Genomic DNA, 22,274 nt, shown 5'->3' on the forward strand with positions numbered 1-22,274 from the left:
GTTTTATTTTTGTAAGACAGTAGCTGGACAACATTCTACACAATAAACAACTTACCTGATCCTATAAAACCTTTACTGTTCCCCATGGTTAGATTCACTGGGCTCAGATTTTCCTGCTCAATAATTCTTTTAGCTATTTAAACTCCAGGTAAGTGGATAAAATAATTTAGAAAGAATGAATGCACACTGCAGATTGATTTTTTTAGAGCTAAATAAAACAATTGGCATATGGAGGATTCTCTATATGCATACTAGTGTTTTTGAGAATTGGTATATTCTAGGTGCTATGAACAACTCTTTATAAATGTCTTATTTATTCCTAATTTTTTAAGAGTGAGAAAATTAAAATTTCGGATGTTTAATCAACCTGCCCAAAGTCACACAGTCAGAATAACAAAGCTCAGATTTCTGCTTTTGTTTTTAAAATAATATTCTATTTCTCTTGTGTATATACTTAGATGAGATTCAACTGAGTTATATATCTATTTTTAATTATTTTACAAACTTTCATACAATTTTCCAAGTGATTGAACAATTTTACATTCTCATCAGCAGCTTATGAGTTCTTTCAGCACTACTACCTTTTCCCATAACTTGAATATTTTTAGTCATTTAAAATTTTAGCCACTCTAAGTTGTGTATATTGGTACCTAATTAAGTTTTTAAATTGCATTCTCCTACTGATAAATTATTTTGAGCGTATGTTTTGTTGCTATTGATATATCTTCTTCTATATAAAATATCTATTCAAACCTTTAGATCATTATTATTAGCTTGTCATATGTTCACACAAAAATTTGTACATGAATGTTCATAGCTGTTTTAATTGTCATATCCCAAAACTGGTAAACAACCCAAATATTCAATAATAGGTGAGTGGATACATAATATATATGGTCACGCAATGATTACTAGACAACAACCAGAAATTACTGGTACATGTAGCAAAATAAGTGAATCTCAAATTGTGCTGAGTGAAAGAAGCCATACCCAAATAGAACAGCTTATATGATTCCATCTACTATATAAACAAATTAATTATAAAAAATAGTTGATGATAGGTGATGATAGATGATAGATAGATAGATAGATAGATAGATAGATAGATAGATAGAAAGAAAATGATAGGTCTATCCCAAAAAGTGAAAATTAGTCAAGTGACAAAAAAAAAATCATTTGCTTGGTACCATAGTTAGACGACATCTTGAGGGTGATGACTATATTTTGCAGTATAATTGAAGTGATGATGTCACAAGCATATACACTAGTCAAAACACTTTAGATTGTACATTTTAAGTGAGAACAAAAAAATATATCTCAGATTCATGATAGATGGATAGATAAATGTATAGACAGGTGATAAATAGATACACATACATATATACATACCCAGATACAGATAAAATAAATATGAATCTAGTATTACCCCTTAATATGCTTAGTGAGATTAAAGAAATTGTCTCTATACAGAGATATCTTTACCCTGGTTTTGATCAATTTATTGCTATCTCTTTTTAATCTTTTCATTTCCTGGATTTCCCGTAATCTTCATTAACTAGCATCTGAAAAGTCTCTGTTCATAATTGCTTACATTAAAGATTTTGAATTTTAGGCAACATTGTTTCTAAAACCATAAGCTATTCATTATTTTCCTCTTTGTGCATAAATGCACAACAAATGGTTTTTTGGGCTAATATGTACACTTCAAATTTTTATTACACCTGAGAAATATCAGGAAATGGATTCTCTTTTCATTATTCATAGTCACAGGATGAGCAATTATATATCCACAATGACTTCCACAGGAAGAAAACAATTTTCAGGTTCAGGATTACCTTGAAAAAAGTTTCTCCCTTCATGCAGTCATCATTGATAAGCAGACAAAGGGATCAAAAGTGTAAAACACCATTCCACCTGCAGCTCTTGAATCTTTACCATCTCAAGTCCTTTTACAGTTACGGTGGCATCATAAAAAAATATCATCAATGCTGATGTTTTTAATATCTAAAGGCAGAAAGTTTCTAATAATGGAATCATTGCAATGCTTAAATAACTTCATTGTTGGTCCACCTTCTACTCAATATGCCAGTTTTTCTCACAAACTGTATTACTCTGCCAGATCTCCTAAAGAAATTATGCAAAAATTTAATACTACATGAGTAACTTAAAGCTAAATAGTGTAGCTGCTACCTCAGTGAGATTAATTTGCTAATTATTATGAACAGAAGAGTACAGATAACTGCAGCTATCACATGGTCATTTCGCACTACAGATATATAAACACTTTTTAACATAAAAAAATCAGAAAATATTTATTGAATGTATGTGCTTTCAGGATAAGTGTGAAAAACATTGTATTTAAAATTGTTTGACCACTTTAACAATCATAAATAGACTGTGATATACTTGGACACTGGTATTAATGATCAGGTATCACCACAACACTTTCCTCTTTAACATCTCTCTCATGCCTATAAAGTTCTGACACCTGAGGGGAAATATACACAGGAAGAAATTCAACTGAAACTCAGGGGAAAATCTAGCTCAAGCATGACATTTTGAAAATGAGTGCTCGACTTGCTTCCTAACTTTAAAAATTAGGCTGGGCAATTTCCACATTTTCACATGTAGCTATGGGTCAGTAAATCAGTTGGAAGACCATTTCTAATAAATTAAATGCAATGCAAAGATATGGATTTGCTCAAGTTAAACTCAGTTTTTTTGTTGTTTTTTTTTTTTTTTTTTTTTAATCCTCTGATCCTAATACTTCAAGTATGTTCATGCCCACCCTTCTAATTAGAAAAAAAGAAAAGATTGCACATATTTGTTCTTCCTCTAATAGTCTAGAATATTCTCTTCAGAAATTTATCACTATTTTCCTTACCAATTCTCTCAAGATGTTCACTTGTCACACTAGATGGTTTGTCTCAGTAGATAGAGTGTCAGCCTGTGGACTGAAGGGTCTCAGGTTTAATTCTGGTCAAGGGCGCATGCCCAGCTTGGAGGCTTGATTGGGTTGGGGGCATGCAGAAGGCAACCAATCTATGATTTTCTCTCATCATTGATGTTTCTATCTCTCTCTTCCTTGAAATTAATAAAAATATCCTATCTAATAAAAGAGTAATATGTAAATTGACTATCACTCCAACACAGAAGATGGCTGCCCCAAAATGGCTGGCAGGGGACGGCAGTAGTGGGCAATCAGGCCTGCAGGGGAGGGCAGTTGTGGGGAACCAGGTTGGCAGGAGAGGGCAGTTAGAGGTAACCAGGCTGTCAGGCCGAAGCCTTTAGGGATAATCAAGCAGGCAAGCAGGTGAGCAGGTGGGAGCCAGTAGTCCTGTATTGTGAGAGGGATGTCCCAGATTGGAGAGGAGGCAGGCTGGGTTGAGGGAATCACATTCCCCCCCCTGGCCGCCCCCCCCCCCCCCCCGCATGCATGGATTTTATGCACTGGGCCTCTAGTATTATATGAAAAAAGACATTCATCTCTCACTAAATCAACTGATCCCCCTTTTAGTTTGTTCCAGACATTTACCAGTGAGTATGATAGATGGATAGATGATAGATGGATAGATGATAGATAGATGATAGATAGATAGATCTAGATATCTATATCTAGAGGAAAATAGGAAAAGCTTGTTTTGGATAACTGTCTGATAGACATTTGTTGAATTGTTCTGAAATCTAGATAAATCCAAAATATTTAAAATAGTATTTTACAAATTTTAAAGAATCTTGGTGCATCTGTAAAATAGCTTTATTATATTTTCAAAGCAAAAATTATTTCTAAAGAAATGTATCAATGATTTAAAAAAAATTAATCTGTGGATTGATTTCCTGAAATTTTTAAAATATGTTAACTGAATGATTTTTTATATATATATATTTTAGGTTTTATACTAATATAGGTTGCAGTGGCTAATATGTCTCCCTTACAATGTTAAATACCTTTTGTTAAGAATTTTTAATATAATTGTTAAAACAGTTTTCATAAGTTATATTCAAAGCTTCATTTCATATCAACAAATTTAAAATTGCCTCCATCTCCAAATGATTTTTCTCTCTAGATTATAATATTGTAAAACTAGAAGTGTGGTGCATGAAATTTGTGCATGGGGTGTGTGTCCCTCAGCCCAGTCTCTCCAAGATGCAACCCCTTAAGGGATGTCCAACTGCCCATTTAGGCACTATCCCAGTATGATCAGGCCTAAATGGGCAGTCAGATATCCCTCTCACAATCCAGGACTGTTGCCTCCCAACTATTCGCCTGCCTGTCTTTCTAATTGCCCCTCACCACTTCTGCCTGCCAGCCTGATCACCCCCTTACCACTCCCCTGACAGCCCAATTGTGGCCTAACTGCTCCCCTGACAGCCTGATTGCCCTTAATGCCCTTCCCTGCAGGCCTGGTCACCCCTAACTGCCCTCCCTTCCGGGCTTGATTGCCCCTAACTGCCCTCTCTTTCAGACCTGGTCCCTCCCAACTGCCTCTCCTGCTCTTGTTGGCCATCTTGTGGTAGCCATCTTGTGTCAACATGGGGGCAGCCATCTTTGACCACATGGGGGCAGCCATCTTGTGCATTGGATGATTGTCAATTTGCATATTATTCTTTTATTAGATAGGAGGATAGATGCCTAGTACATGGATGGGGGCCTGCTGGTTTGCCCTGAAGGATGTCCTGGGTTAGGGTGAGGGTTCCCTTGGGGCATGAGGTGGCCTAGGCAAGGGGCCTGTGGCGGTTTGCAGGTAGCCACTCCCTCCAGTGCCCCAAGTGGAGGCCCTGATATCTGAAATTTATTTATCTTCTATAATTGAAATTTTGTAGCCTTAAGTGGAGGCCAAGGCAGGCCAGGGTTGGGGAAGTTTGGCCTCCTCCATTCCCCGGGGCAACCCAAGCCTCCTGCTCTCTCCAGCTCCATGGCTGGTGCTATTTTTGTTGGTATTTATTTATCTTCTATAATTGAAACTTTTGAGCCTTGAGTGGAGACCTGGGTCCACCAGAGTATGCAGAAAGCTTAGCTTCCTCCATTGTTGGAGAAACCCAAGCCTCTTTCTCTCTTTATGGCCTCAGCCATCTTGTTTGGGTTAATTTGCATACTCATTCCTGGTTGGGTGGTGGGCATGGCTTGTGGGTGTAGTGGAGTCATAGCTAATTTGCATATTACTCTTTTGTTAGATAGGAGGATATTTTTTAAATATATATTTTATTGATTTTTTTTTTTTTTTACAGAGAGGAAAAGAGAGAGATAGTTAGAAACATCTATGAGAGAGAATCATTGATCAGCTGCCTCTTGCACAACCCCTACTGGGGATGTGCCCACAACAAAGGTACATGCTCTTGCCCAGAATCAAACCTGGAACCCTTCAGTACACAGGCCAATGCTCTAACCAATGAGCAAAACTGGTTGGGGCTAAGAGGATATTTTAATGAAGAAAATATTTTCTCTATGAATGCCAAGGTGTTTTATATTTTTCATACTGAGATGTATAAATATTTCAGTCCAAATACTTTTCAAAAGATTGACTGCCTTCATTCAAAATATTTATCTTTTATAAGTCTTCCCATAAGAAAATGCACATAAAATGAGTTGTTTCTACTTATGACTACTTTATGTTTTCTAAATTAAAATAGTGTAAACTATAGACTTCATCAATATTGTTTTAATATTGTTTCACTTTAGCAAAAAATGTGAACATATCTAATTAAAAATATGTTACATCAAAATATTTCTTCTAGAAGTCAATATATTGCAAATAATAGTATAAACTTCAAAACTAAGTTTTAAAATTCATTTGCACTAGCATAACTTAATGTATTTGTTTCCTCTTTTGCTGTTATAGGAATAAATTCTAGGGACTTTCAGTTTGAAATACTTTTTCATAACTGCAATCCACTAAAACTTCTAAACTGAAGAATTGTGTGCTTCATTTGTTAAACATTTAAAATAAATTATATCTTAAACAAAAGTACAATTAAAATATAAAATACTGCAAATTTTGAAAACAACAGCTTTTGATTGTTGAAATAACACAGCTTTTTTTTTAATGCTTGCACTAAAGGCAATTCCAAGAACATTTTCATACATTCCACATATTTCTTTTTTTAAATATATTTTTATTGATTTTGTACAGAGAGGAAGGAAGAGAGAAAGAGAGAAACATCGATGAGTCATCAATCAGCTGCCTCTTGCACACCTCCTACTGGAGATATGCCCTCAACCAAGGTACATGCCCTTGACTGGAATCGAACCCAGGACCCTTCAGTCCCCAAGCCGACACTCTCTCCATTGAGCCAAACTGGTTTCTGCGACATTCCACATATTTCTAAGGCTTACTGTTTATCCTGTTAAATGGGAACCTGAAGTCTTTATATATTCAGCAGGCCACCACATGGGTCAAGGTACAACAAACTATCAGGGGCACAAAGTGGAAGACTGAGAAAGGACACTCTCTTTTAAGAGAGAGCATGTTGCATGCTTTTTTTATGATTGGAAGGTGTTAACCCGGTTTTAACTGGAAATGGTTATAAAAGAAAATAGTCATTTTCACTTATTGTGTTTCAGATTTTATGTTAGAGATTGCTGTTAATTACACAAACATCTCCCATATTATTAGTATAGCACATGGCAGAAACAAGAGGTAAAAATTGGGGGTCAAATAAGCCAATATTATGCTTAGTTTAATGCAACTATTATTAGAATTTCATTACCAAAACAAGCAAACAAATTAATCTACCACCACCAACAACTCTGGAACAGTTTAAAACAGACAGAATGTGGTGCCAGGACAAGGGATATAGGCTGAATCCATCTTAGCAAACTGGTATACAATCACCCTAATTAAATTCATAGCCTAAAATCTTTGAGAAGTCAGTTTAGAGTTTATAATGTTTCTTGATAATCTATCCTTATAAAAAAGACTCAATGTAGCCAAATTTCTCCCAGCTTCTACATATTAAGTCCAAATATAATGGCTTGTATTATATATTTTGCCTTGTCCACAAATCTCTGTACATTTTATATTTCAATTGGTATTGACCATTACAAGGAAAATTCCTAAGGATACTTCTCAGATTTTATATCAAAGTTTGGAAAATTTGCATACCTCTATATAGAATTCTTGATTGATTATTCAGACAATTTTCATAAATTTATTTGACTCTTACTAGTAATATAATGCATATTCTACATCTCCAGAGATTATAGAATAAATTTATGTTTTAATAGAACTTATATAAAAGGTTAAATTTTAATTAGAATCAGATACAGCAATTCACTAGATACTTGAGGGTCTTTCTAGAATGTAATTTCTTCTGGAGTTAGGGACAATAAGAATAAGTGTATATTAACCCTTGAACACAGATCTGTGTTCCTAGAAGCTATTTGCTGTTACATTATGTTTTATTCTATGCTGCTGCCTAGGATATTCCAGTGGGAATTCTCTATTCACTTTTCCAAATTTCACCAATACAGTGGATACTTGCTTATATTCTCAGCATCTATATCCCTATTTTCTGCCAACAGCTCTGATTCCATCTTCAATAAATGTGATTTGGGACAAAGATAAGGCCCCAGAAGGTATAAAGTTCAGTTTTGTGTGTGTGTGTGTGTGTGTGTGTGTGTGTGTGTGTGTTTTCATCTAAGACAGATAAGATAAATAGATAGATGGCAGACAGATAGATAGGTTGATATATTTTAAGCCATTTTGCAATAGATTTTATTCACTTGCAACTGTTAAAGTTTTAATAATAAAATGTCCATATATTTTGGAATAATAAATATTTTACCACATGGCCCTTATTTTAAATTAAAGTGACTGCTTTGGGAGAAGAGCAGAATGACCATGTAAAAAATAATAAACTTTGCTTTAATTTACATTTGTGATGCTTTAATAAATAATACTTAGCATACCTTATTTGCATTTTGTCCTTGTGTACATTAGTTCCCTCATTGAATACATAGAAAAAATGATATTGTTATAATATACTTTTAAACATTGACATTCAGAAACCTATAGAGCAGTTATGGCCAATTCCACATTTCCTCATAAATTATGTGTTGGCTACCAAGCCGCTTGTTTGATCTATATTATGGGCATGAGGCTTCGAATATGGAAAAATAAGCTGTTGTTTATTTGTTGATTTGTTTTAATTTTACAATTCAAAAACACTGAAAATGAACTTCCCCTACATCCACAACTCCCATCCTGGTAAATAGCTGAGGACTTGTGGTCACATTTTTCCAAATACTAACATTATAGAATTGCAGATGGATCAGTATGCTTGCAAAAAGCTGAAGACAGCTGCAGTTCATGTAAATTGTATACAGGGATCTATTTTACAGCCCAAACTACAGCACATCCTGAATTTCTGCTACTAAATTGCCTTCATTTCTCAGACCCCTAACGACTATTAAATAAAAATTTCCTACCTTGACATAAGTAGGATAAACAGTGCGGTTCAGATTATTGGGGCTATGCCTAGAGGGGCAGTGGCGACATTTGCTTATGCCATGGATTATAAATATATAAATATTCTGTAAAAATAATTCAATTTATAAGATGCACTGATTGAACTAACTTAAAAATCTAGAGGACGTCTCATGCACAGCAAAGTTTATGGAGAGATTCAGCAATATTGACTGGAAATGGAAAGCATCAGAAATGTAAAAGGAAGAAAAGTGGATTTCAGAGAGAACAGTTCTAAAGAAAGGATTGCTTACCTGTATTTGAAAATACAGTGGTGTTTAACATCTGCCTTAGATGTGTCTATGGACATTGTCATTGTCTGTCTCACAACACAAGCTCTAAAAGGCATGGGCTGTTTCTATAGAGCTTGACAGGGAGCCACATAGACATGGACATTTAATAAATTCCTTTGATCAGAAGAAAAGCAATGGAGAATAATGGGGAGAAAGAAGACTACATAAGAACAGGGAAAGGAAAATGTTCACATTAATAAGCTCAAAGGAATGAGAAATATACTATTTTTTTCTTCTTTATGAGCTAATATTCAAATGATCCTGAACTATTCTTTATTTTATATAAACTAATGACATAGGGAATGACTATGTGTTAAAAATTGTTTTTCATCTTCCTAAGAACTGTGTGGATCCAAAATTAATAACGAAAAGGAGTTGTCAGCTGGTTTTCCTTCCATTTGACCCTCAGAGTATTGGGGTGGCTATGTGTATTAGATGTCTTTGATGGCTTCTTTATTTTCACCATATCAATTTTGGCTCAATAGCAAGTTCAACATATAATATTTAGCAGCCAACACTGAATGACTTGTACTCTAGATTTTTGTCATGTTATACTAGTATAAAATTAAACTTACTGCCACCCACTATAAAAAGTCTATTTCTCTACCTATCATGTCACCCATGTGTTTATTCAGCCCATCAGGTTGTGGTACACCTGAAGACTATTGTATAAGTGCACTGTAGAACTATATCATTGTTAAATTGTGATTCGGTGTTATTCCATTAGTTTATACTGAGTGACTTTATACAAATAGCTCTATGCAATTCAAAGCAGTGCTAACCAGATGCGGCTGAGAATTATTTTTATTAGGTTACAGTGTCCTCTCTGAGAAGAACTTGGAGAAAATTAATTTGTTTTTATCTTGCAGACATTATAAATCATCCACTTAACCTATTTTCTCTTTTAATTGTCTGCTATTGAAGTTAGAGACAAAACATTTTGTGTTTTAGCCTCATTTCTAGATTTATTGGTACCTCTGTGTTAGTGAAATCTTTGCATCATGTTTCTACTTTATTTTGCTGGAGTTTTGCCATTTTATGAACCTTCTTAGTGTTCTTTAGAATAATAAAGGACATAATTAAATAACACAATATAAATAGGTTTAACAACAAATATAGGTATATTCTAAATGTTAAAGTCCTTGGAAAACTGAACTTATAAAATATATAATAAATGCTGATCAAAGGGGTATGTGTGTATGCGTGTTTTGGAAAGTATAGTAGTATAGTTTAAAAAATAAAGTTGAGGCCCCACCAGTACCCAGTATGGCTCAGTGGTTGAACGTCAACTTCTGAACCAGGAGGTCATGGTTCAATTCTCAAGTCAGGACATATTCACAGTGAGGGAATGGGAGTACAGGAGTCAGCCGATTAATGATTCTCTCTCATCATTGGTGTATCTATCTTTCTCTCCCTCTCCCTTCCTCCAGAAATCAATAAAAATGTATTTAAAAAATAAAAGCTAAACTGAGAATATAATACCAAAATTACTGAAGGTTATGAGATGTATCATTAACAAAATTATACTTAGCATATATTGAGTGCTTACTTTGTGACTGAAATTGAGCTAGTCAGATCTCAATAATTTGTAGTTGAGAAACTGATGGTCAAAAATTAAACTGATATTATTTTGGTTAAATAAAAATATGTAATAGAACTGAAACTTTTGCCCAGGTCTTCCTTACTCCAAATAAAGTATTTATTTAAAAAGCTCATGGGAAGTCTTTCAGGATAATATTTAAGTTATGGGTTTCTTTTTAAAAAAATATATTTTATTGATTTTTTTACAGAGAGGAAAAGAGAAAGATAGTTAGAAACATTGATCAGCTGCCTCCTGCACAATCCCTGCTGGGGATGTGCCCACAACCAAGGTACATGCCCTTGACCAGAATAAAATCTAGGGCCCTTCTGTCTGCAGGCTGATGCTCTATCCACTGAGCCAAATGGGTTAGGGAAGTTATGTGTTTCTTTAGTTAAAGCAGGAGATAGAAAACAACAGCTCATACTTTAGCTTATCAGCTTATCAGTTTATCCTTTTATCTATGGGAATCCCAATAGCAGGAAGTTGTTGCCAAATGGCTAATCAATGGTCAAATGCATCAGAATTACTACAGTAAATCCATAGAAAGATGCCCTGAACTGGCAGTACCACATCTTATATACATTCCAAGAGACATACTTTAACAATCAATCTGACACACCCGAGTGTTTTAGGGGTGTCGAACTCAATCGGAGAAGGGGCCAAAATCTAAAATCCAGCCTAAATCGCGGGCCGAATGGTTTACTGAACAGTCATAAACTGTCATTGTGATGGAAACTCAGCGGAGTGCAGTGATGACAGCGCAGTGCGGGCCACATTGCAAGGCCTGGCGGGACGGATTTGGCCCACGGGCCTTGTGTTTGACACATGTGGAGAGGAATTAGTAAGCAATATAATACCAAATAATATAATACCAAAATAATATAACCTTCAGTGATTTTGGTATTATATATTACTTTGTAATAATAGTCTATATTTACTTATCAAAGAAAAATAGTGAATAATTTATTATAATAGCATATTGTATAATTAGCATCCATAACACCTCGTGATACATTGCAATGAAAATTAGTTTGGTCCTAAATCTATGGCAGGTTGGATGGTTCTGTTGTTCTGAACTGGTCTTGATTATGTCTCTCATGTGTCTTGGTTCAGCTGTTGGATGGACAAGGCAGCACTGCTCATTTTGCCTGGGATTCTTCCTATATCTTGTACCTCAGTACGGTTAACTGGGCTGACTATCCTGGTCCATGTGTCTAATCTTTAGAAAGGCGAGGCATGTTATCATGGTGAAGGCACAGGAACAAGAGACAAAATGAAAAGCATGTAAGATTACTTAAAATATAAGCTTAGAACTGGCACAGTTTCATTTTTGCTGCATTTCTATTGGCTAATCTCAAATACAGAGAGAGTACCACAAGTGGCTTAAGATTTGATGGCAGATACAATAAAATCACATTGTGATGGACATGGATGCAGGGAATAGTGGAGGACACAGGCCGTTTTGAAAACATTCTACCACAAATACTAATACTTTTATTTGTTATTTCCATGTATTTCTCACAACCATTAGAACTTTTTCAGTTCTCCATTTTATTTCTTTGCACTTTCCTTCTCTAAATTTTTAGCATGTAGCATTCATGTGCTGCTCTAGCTTGTCTGAATCCTACATTCAATCATTTCAGCACGGCCAACTATGATGCCTTAAGAAAACTAATCATTTTGATTGTAACTCCACAATTCTCCTCATACCAATGTTAATATCAGGCAACTTTCAATATTTTGTCTCCTGTACCCAATAAAGAAACAAAGAGTTTCTGCAACAAAGTCTTAAACAAGACTAAATAGATCAAATGCCATTTATAATACACCAGTTTAGCCCTCAGTGCTGTATCCCTTTATTCATCTTTTTTGATATCACCATTGTTTGTTTCCAAAGCATTTTTTTCAGTTCTTTTATATGCATTACTAGTGGCCCAGTACATGAAATTTGTGCACGGGGTGGGGGTGTCCCTCAGCCTGGCCTGTTCCCTCTCCAATCTGGGACCCCTCTAGAGAGTCCTACTGCCAGTTTACAGAGATCAGGCCTAAACCGGCAGTCAGACATCCCTCTTGCAATCCAGGACTGCTGGCTTCTAACTGCTCATCTGCCTGCCTGCCTGATTGCCACTAACCTCAACTCCCCTCCCCAATGCCAGTGTACCCACCCCAAACTGCCCCCCTGCTGGCCTGCTGGCCCCCATCCTCCCTCTCCACCAGCCTGCTTACTCCCAACTGCCCCCCTGCTCACTCCAAATTGCCCCCCCTCTGGCCTGATCACCCCCCACCAGACTAATCACCCACAACTGCCATCCCCTCTTGGCATCTAACCACCTCTACCTTGGTCCTGCCACCATTGCTTTGTCTAGAAGAATGTCTGGAAGGTCTCCTGGAAGATCTCTCAGTCTAATTAGCATATTATCTTTTTATTAGTATAGATAGAGGCTTGGTGCACAGGTTGGGGCTGGCTGGTTTACCCTGAAGGGTATCTTAGATCAGGATGGTGGTTCCCTTGGGGCATGGAGTGGCCTGGGCAAGGGGCCTATGGTGGTTTGCAGGCTGGCCACAACCCCATGGAGTAAGAGTCCCTGCTGTGAGGGGTATGAACAGCCTGAGTGAGGGGCTGAGGGCTGTTTTCAAGCTAGCTATACCTCCTTCAGGGTGGGAGTTCCTTCTGTGGTTCCTGGCCAACCTGGGTGAGGGGCTGATGGCTATTACAGGCTGGCCATGCACCCCAGCAGGGACTCTTATTTTATGGGGATGTGGCCAGCATGGGCTAGGGGCTGAGGGCCATTTTCAGGCTGGCCACACCCCCAGTGGCTCAGGCCCCCAGCCCCTCCTTGAGCAAAGGCCAGGGAGGGCTGAAAGCCTAGGGATTCCCCCAGTGATCCAGGACCCCAGCCACTCCTTGAGTAGAGGTCAGAGCTGGCTGGAAACCTGGGTTTCCCTTGGCAACCCAGGCCCCCAGCTACTCCTGCTCCTTTTCCCCCGCCAGCTACTCTTTGAGTGGAGGTAGGGTGGGCAGGAAGCTTGGCTTTCTCCATCGCTGGGGGCAACCCAAGCTTCCTGCTCACTCCAGCTCTGTGGCTGCTGCCACCTTTGTTGGGTTAATTTGCATACTCACTCCTGATTGGCTGGTGGGCTTAGTGGAAATATGGTCAATTTGCATGTTTCTCTTTTATTAGTGTAGATGCTAAAAAATAGGCCAAATGTTCTAATTTATTGAGAAGACTAGTAAGAAATATTAGTTCTAGTCTCAGTTTACAGTGGTCACCATAACTTCATCTCTTTAAATGCTTTCCCTCTCCTATTATTTCTATTTTAGAGAAAGAGGTGGTTTTTATTCCTAATGAAGGCTAATATCTAGTTAATTTTCTACTATTGCACATTTTGGGACTTACAACATTATTTCTTTACTCTTTCCAGAAACCCTACTGAGACATCTCCTACCTATTTGAATATGTTCATACATCCCTTATATTAAAAAACAAATAAACAAACAAACAAACAAACAAAAAACCTTCCTTATCAGGATTGTCTGATATATTTTCCCTTGCTTTTTCATTTAGTTCAAGTAATCACTTGCATTCTATAGTTGTACATGAACTACCACTACCTTTCTTAGTCTCTTACTATGTGCTTCTTCCTCTACCTCCAAAGTGAGATCTGCACCTCAGTGAAAATGTTTTGTAACTTGCTGATGCTTATTAAGCACAATTATTTGTTCTCTATATTCTTCATCCTTTCCATTTTCTGAAACCATACATTTTCTCTTATCCTGTAAAATCCATACCTTCTTTCATTTTTCAATTTTGTTTTTTTCTCATTCTTTTTCACTAATTCTTCTGTTTTATTCTCCACTCAATCAATAAATGTAGTAATATTTATTAAGCACCTACTTTAGGTCAGAGACTGGACTTTATGCTTTATCTGGACTTCCTTTAACTTCATACAAACCCTACAAAAAGGTTGAGATTAATGATTTTATACTGCAGATGAAAAAATTTGATATGCAGGTTAATTACCTGGGATAAGGTTGCAGAGGTATGACATGGTAGAGGTTGTATTTAAATTGTGTATATTAAAATATGTTTCATTTTAGTTACTACTATATTTGGCCAATAAATAATGTTCTGTATTTTTTCCTCAAATATGCATATCACTCTGACCCCTCAACTGTCTTTCAATCTTCTAAGGTCACCTTTAAATAACTATAGCTCATCTGAGGCTCACCTGTTTTTTAAGTTATATATCCAACTGTCCTTTAGTCATATATCCCCTATCAAACTGAGAAAAAAGAAGGCAAGCTAAAATTTGTTAAATGCCACAGATTTTGCTATCGTTCTCAAAAATAGTAAGTTACCACTTATTTATTTATTTTGTGTCTATAAGACACTGTCACAAGCATCATCCAAACAATATCTTATTTAACCTTTTAAAATGTTGAAAATAAAAATATCTAATAGCATGGACTTAAATTAACACATCAGTAGTATATAAAAACTAAAAATAAAATAAAAATTATCACTGTCCACAATGTTTCATCTTACGCCTGATTTACTTCATTAATTTCCTGAGTTGGCCCTGAAGCATTTGAATTTGCAACCCTGACTTAGCAAATAAGAACTCCCATTTGATCTCTTGTTCCACTACATTTCTTCTGCCTGAATTCATTCTCTCAAATATCTTTGGCTTTTGATGTTTTAGTGCAATCTGAAAAAACAAAACAAAACAAAACAAAAAAACAACAACTAGCAAACAAATACAAGAACTTACTGATTTGTTTCTGAAAATTTAATATTGAGGTTGGCTCATACTTTTTTTTTTTTTTTTTAATCCTTTGGCTCTAGTTCTTTAAGTTTTTGGAGGCTCTGCCTTCCAGATATGTCAGCATCAGTGCTAAACTGGCTTCACAAATAGCCACAAAAATCAATCAACCACAAGTTCACAGCCAAGGAGGAGGACATTCCCTCTCCCCTTACCAACAAATTGAGTTACACCTGAGTTACACCTGTGCTGAACCACCCTGGTGCCCTTGGGCATTGTTTACTGATTACTTGCCATTTACTGATTGACTTGGGTCTAGGTTCCTTGAATCAATTATTGTGGCACAACAGCTAAATTTATTCTGACTCCTAGACAAATCATGTTCATCCATGGATACCATAACAAGTTAAAACCTTGTAATCTTTGCACAATGCATGATTACATTATAATACGATGCTATTTTCTTTACTTCCTGCAAGGATGAAACTCCAGCTTTCACATAGAATTGCAACCTGAGATTACTTAGCACAAAGTGTTAAATATAGTAAGTGTTCAACACATATTTGTGAACAAACAATGAGTAGCCTTCTAGTCTGGAAAGCAAATAAATTTGAAGTTAATGGATTTAATAAGTTCTACCAAAGCTAGCACAATTTAGGGTATAGATACATTGTATATCTGAAGATTATAAGTTAATTCTAAATGTATTCCTTAAAAAATACACATATTCCTGTAGCATATAGAAGTATACACTTGAATTGCCAAGAGAGGTTACATTTTCTCTTTCCATTCAAACTTTTATAGATAAAAGCTACATTTTTTCTAAGTTATATTTTTCCTAAGGAGGAATCAGGAATTCTATCAATAAAAGTATTGATATATTTTATAATATTAAAAGTAATACATAACTTTAAATCACAGAATTAAAATTTTTCAGATATTGTAATTTTTAGTTTTATGTGACATAGTATAAAACATCCATTTCGATTATAAAATCAACTCTCTTTGCAATGGACTATTGGAAATAAAGAGTTAGGGGGTTGCTGGGGGAGAGGTGGTAGGAGTAGGAGGCCGAGGGTAAAAAGGGGGATAAATAGTGATAGGAGGAGACTTGATTTGGGATGGTGAATGAACAATATATTGTATAGATGATGTGTTGTAAAAATGTGCTCTTGAAACATGTATAATTTTGTTAACCAGTCTGTCCAATTAATTTAAAAAGTTTATTCTTCTTATATTTTACATTGAAACTGAAACATTAATAGTTATCTATATTAACCACATCAGAAATTTGTGAAGAAAAATCACATAGGCTGGAGATGATGCATTAGCATTAGTTTTATACCTCATAGTACAATAAAGTCTTCTGGAAATGTTTTCTGAAGGACTGGGTATTTGAGCACCATACATGAGAAAATAATTTATCGGTATATACATGGATCTTTCATTCTAAAAGATTATGCTGCTGTGTAATTCTTCAGCTAAAATGGATGTTTAAGCCTCACCATCCAACTGCACCCTTGACAAAGCATGCAGTGATATGAAACTTTCTTCTTTAAAAGAGTAGACTGGGTAATTTAATGCAGGCTCAGAGGAGAAAACATCATACAGCTTTTGAATCTTTGAAGTCCTATCTGTCACAACAACCTCACAACATACTTGTAAACATACTAAACAGGTTGTAATGATGGTATTTCTTTGGTAATGGCAGATTTCAAAAGAGCCACAGCTGAGTTTTCTTGTGCTTTGAGTGTTGAAAACTGCCTAATCATTTATTTAAAACAATTTTACATTTTATTCCCATATGCAAAACTTTAACCCCTAGAGTTAACTCTACTTATGAAAAAGTAAAAATTACAGAATACAAAATTCATTTGAGCAAGGCCTTCTGAGAGTTGAACTAAGATATTTTGCAGAGGCAGTTGTAGAAAGACATTTTGGCTGGAGAAATATCGTTCAAGTAATATATCACTTGGATCATTTCTCTTACTTGGACCATATACTCTTTAATTTAAAAGCAGTGCCCTCTTTAAATGTAGTCCATAGTTTTCTGGGAAGCTTCAAGACCCATTTGGGGATGGGAGGGAAGTGGCGTGTGTTAAAACTATTTTCACAATAACACCAAGACATTTGTTGTTTTCACCATGTAAGCATTTGCACAGATGGTGTACAACCAGTGATGGGTAAAAGTGCTGGTACTTTAGCACCAATTAAAACAGTGATACCAAACTGTACTCATTGGTACACATAGTGTTCTTCACTCATAGAAACATTAATAAAGCAATAGAAGTTATTAATCTTATTAAATTTTGAATAAAATATATAATTCTTTAATATCTCACTGATAAAATGAGGCATATCTCAAAGTATTCTTGCTGCATATGGTTGTACAATTCAGGTATTATGGTTATCTAAAGGAAAAGCACTTAGGAGGTTACTTATATATTTTTTTCAGTAAAACATCAATTTAAGACAACAACTGACAAACTATATGGTTACTTGTACTTAGGATGTTGGCAAACATTTCTTCAAAAATAAATGTTGTGAGTTTATCATTTTAACAGAAATCTTTTGTTTCAATAACATAATTTGATCATGTGAAAATTATATTTTTTAAAACTTATAGCTATTATGCCATAGGGTTTTGTTATAATTTTAAAATTAATTTAAAAATTAACATTTAGTATGTTTCTTACAGGGTATATTTATGTGAAATATCTAGTATATTAAAATCTGTAAACACAGAAAGACCAGTGTCTTCTAGTGATTGGCGGGAGAAATAAAGGTGAATAACTGCTAATGGGTTCATGGCTTCTTTCTGGAGTGTTGGAAATGTTCTGGAGTAAGATAGTGTTCACAGAACACTTCTGACTATACTAACACCAGTGAACTGTATAATTGAGAAGGGTAAATTTTATAGTATATTAACTGTACCTCAAGAAAAATAAACATTGAAGTATTTCTCAGTTTTGTTTTCTAAACCAGTGACTATTGATCTAACCCATATGATTGAATCTCTTTAGGCTCCTCAATAATGTAAAGGGTGTGAAGATATCCTGAGGCCAAAATGTTTGAGAAATACTGTTGTGGGGCACATATGTAATCAGGAATTTAAATAATGATAATTATAACAACAATAACAATAATGATGAGGAACTGATGGAACTATCTGGAGACTCACTCATGACTGAATAGTTTATTGTCTACATATCTTACATTAGCACTTTCTGTAATATCTTTGCAAATGAATGATAAACTGCCATTGTATTACCTAAATTTGATTTCAGAAGGAGCCTAGTTTATTGGGTTGGTCATTACAATTGCTCCTAAGTTTTAAACCCTTCACACCAGACTACCTCATATGCCATTATTGCAATAAGTACCAATTCCAACTATACTAATAAAAGCATAATATGTTAATTAGATGGCACAACCAAACGACCTTCTGGAGATCCTCTTGGATGAAGTCGTTGTGGTGGGAGCTGAGGCAGAGGCAGTTAGGGGTGATCAGGCAGGCAGATGAGCAGATAGGGGCATCAGGCAGGCAGAGTGGTTAGGGGTGATCAGCCAAGCAGGCAAGTGGTTAGGGGCAGGCCAGGGTGAGGGCAGATCCTGAGGTCACCTATCAAGCCCCACCAGTTGGGGGGTGCAGCCTCAGGGCCCCTACCCCAGCCCAGCACCACATAGCCTCAGGTCCCTGCTGATAGCTCGTTAAGGCTCTTTATGGAAACTCAGCCTCCAATGTGGGCAGGGCCATCTTGTAATGTCTTGATGGTCAATTTGCATATTCACTGTTTATTAAATAGGGTATACAAAGTGGCTTCCCAGAAGAGCTGAGGGCTCACAGCTGCAAAGCGTGGGGCCAGACCTTCCGGCCCCTGGATCAGGTATTTGCAATCCCAACGGCCCCTTGGGAAGCATAACTCTGGTTACTAAGCCAACTCAGAAACAGCAAAGGAAAGGGATGGCACAGAGAGTGGAATGCTGCCTTTTCCGTGAAGATTGTATTTGTGTACAAGGAAACTGTAAAGGACTTCAATACCCTTGGAAGGGATCTTTCTAAAACCACAATAATAGACAACTTACCACAATAAGCACATAAGATGGACAAAGGGTTGCTAAACAAGCTCAGATAAAAATACAATGAGAACAAATGTTGCCAACCAAGATGATGGAAGAACAGTTTTCACTGGTGGAATTTTCCTGCTTAATTGCATTTTTTAAGAATTAGAAATGCTAAATTAGTATTATATTATTTGTGGAAATTTATCTTTTAAATAAAACACAAGATAAAAAAAAATCTGAGAAGTAAATCTTGAAAAAAATGTTGTGTTAACAATGCTTTACATACAACAGAATTTCTATGTGAAATTTATTTAATAGATATCTATATTTTTAAAACTTAGTTACTTTGATTCAGCAATAATTTAATTTAATAAAAATACATGTTTATATATAAGCATATTTGTATCTATCTACATATACATATATATGTCAAAAGTTGTGATTAAAGTGGGAGAAAATTAGTTTTAAGCATATATTTTAACATGTTATATTGCTTGTAAAACTAATAGAAAAATAAACCATATTTAAATTATATATCATGCATATATATATTATTATTATGGAGTAACAAATAGCAATACAAATTCAAAACAAGAAAAAACAAAGAAAAATAATAAAATAGGACAGAGATTATATAAAATATAGATAACAAAGTAAATATCAATGAAATTTTAAAATTAGAATTTATAAAAAATTATGACAAATTTATACACATTTGTCTCAATAGTAAGCATACACTTAAGAAAATTAATTCCTTAAAAGCCACTTTAAAATTAGTGCCAAATCAATATCAAAACACCTATCTATATGAAACACACTTGAAGGAAGAACTTTCTTTATCTTACAGATGTCTTCTTAAAATGAAAGCTCTTTAATCTACAAGTTTTATTGCAAGTTGGGAGATGGTTACTGCTTTTTAATATATCACAACATCTAAAGAGATATGAACCCATTCTACAGAAGTATTTATTTTTATGTTTAGAAAATAATAATAAATAATTTGAACTTTTCCTTTTAATTCTGAACTTTCTGCTGATGTAGAATGGGTAATGATTAGTTCTTACTCATGATGGGAAGTCACTAGGACATATCGTAGTCTGAGAAAACCACATGTCTGTATTGTTTCAAGGTCCTTTATTTAGTATAATAGGTATCTATAAGAAACATTAAACTTGGGTCTTGTTAAAAACTCAATGTAATTTATAGAGGAAAAGATTATGAGATTTTAAATTACCATAAAAATGGTGGTTATGACTTAAGAAGGTAATAAAGCAGTTTATTACCCATTATGACTGTTCAAGACAAAATTCTATAAGATGATGAGATGAAAGCCAGAACTGCATAATGAGCTAATAGTAGAATTAACTTACATTTGAAAAATAATTTGGGGAATGTATTAACTCATGTCTCTTACTCAAGAAGAAGAATATCAGGTACCGGTCTATGTAGAGACATTTTACAAGACCCTTGTACTTAGGCTACTGTGGTAGCTGAACCAACAGACCCCCAAGATGCCCACTTTCTAACCCCTACAACCTGTGCGAATTACTTTATATGGCAAAAAATACTTTGCAGATGTGACTAACTTAAGGATTTTAAGATGAGAATATTCTGGATTTTTCTGGTGAGCCCAATGTAATCACAGGAGTTTCTATATGAGGACTTCAATAGGAGTCATAGAAAGAGTATCTGAGAGGACAGGAGCAAGAGGTTGAAGTGATGTGAGAAAGAGGCTAAGTAATCCAGATAATTTTAGAAGTTAAAAAGAAAGGCAATAAAGGTGATTTTCCCTCCAGAGCCTTCAAAAGGAACCAATCCTCTTGATGCCCTGGATTTAGCACAGGGAGGCTGATTTTAGGCTTCTGAACTCTAAAACTATAAGAAAATAAATTTGTGTTGTCACTAAGTTTGTCGTAATTTAATACAACATCCCAGGAAACCGATACAGCTATCTCAACAGGGATAATGAGAGCAAACATGATACCGTAACTGAGATTAGGACTTTCTCTCAGGAGTAATCTCAAATTCAGTAGTGTTACACCAGTGCTCAGGAATTCCTTCTCCTAAAAACAGCATATGAGAAGCTACTTGTCTCAGTTTACATAGGGATTAATTGGCTTTGTTCCTCAAATAAAGGATTGAAAAATATGTCTTATTTATCTCTAAGAACATATCACTAGTCCTTAAGAATCAAGTAGTAATAAATAATTAAGATAATGAAAGCATTATAAAAACAAAATAAAATTATAATAGATTACAAAAATACTAATAAAAATGAAATTAAGTTTTCAAATATTTTATTACATTTTTATTCTTTTATAAATCCACTTCCTTCTGATTGAAATCCAAAATAGGATTGGCATCCAAATTGCCATATTAAATCCTAAGAGAAACCTGATCTGAAGTTGAATGAAAAAAAAAAAAAAATCAAGCACTAACAAAGAATTTTGGAAAATTAAAATTTTCTTATAGGCTATATTTTAAAAATTATATTTATATTACTATAAATATATTTCCACGTAAAATATTATAATAGTAATATTAAAGATATGTTGCACAAATTTGTGCACTTGGTGGGGTGGTCCCCCAAGTCCGTCCTGCACCCTCTCAAAGTCCAGGAAGCCTCAGGGAATATCTGACTGTTGGTTTAGGCCAGCTTCCCACAGGGAATGTGCCTAAGCCATCAGTCTGACATCCCTAGCAATGCCATGGAAGTGGGAGAGAGACCCACCAATGCACAATCAGGGTCAGGGAGAGACTTGGGAGGTCAGCCAGCCAGGAAGGGACCAGGGCAGGAGAGTTCCAGGGCATATCTGGCCTATCTTGTTCAGTCCTGATCAGCTGGACCCCAGCAGCAAGCTAACCTATACATCAGAGCATCTGTCCCTGGTGGTCAGTGCACCAGTCAACTGTCTGGCCCTTAGTGGTCAGTGCATGTCATTATGAGCAGTTGAGCTGCTTTAGCATATCATTAGCATATTATGCTTTGATTGGTTGAATGGCTGACAAGTAGATGGGACACTTAGCATATCAGGATTTTATTATATACTAGAAACCTGATACACAAAATTGCTCAGTCCCACCTACCTGCCCGCTGCCCTGCCT

The sequence above is a fragment of the Pipistrellus kuhlii genome, unplaced genomic scaffold (genome assembly GCF_014108245.1).
Source record: "Pipistrellus kuhlii isolate mPipKuh1 unplaced genomic scaffold, mPipKuh1.p scaffold_m20_p_3, whole genome shotgun sequence".
In the NCBI taxonomy this organism is placed as follows: domain Eukaryota; kingdom Metazoa; phylum Chordata; class Mammalia; order Chiroptera; family Vespertilionidae; genus Pipistrellus; species Pipistrellus kuhlii.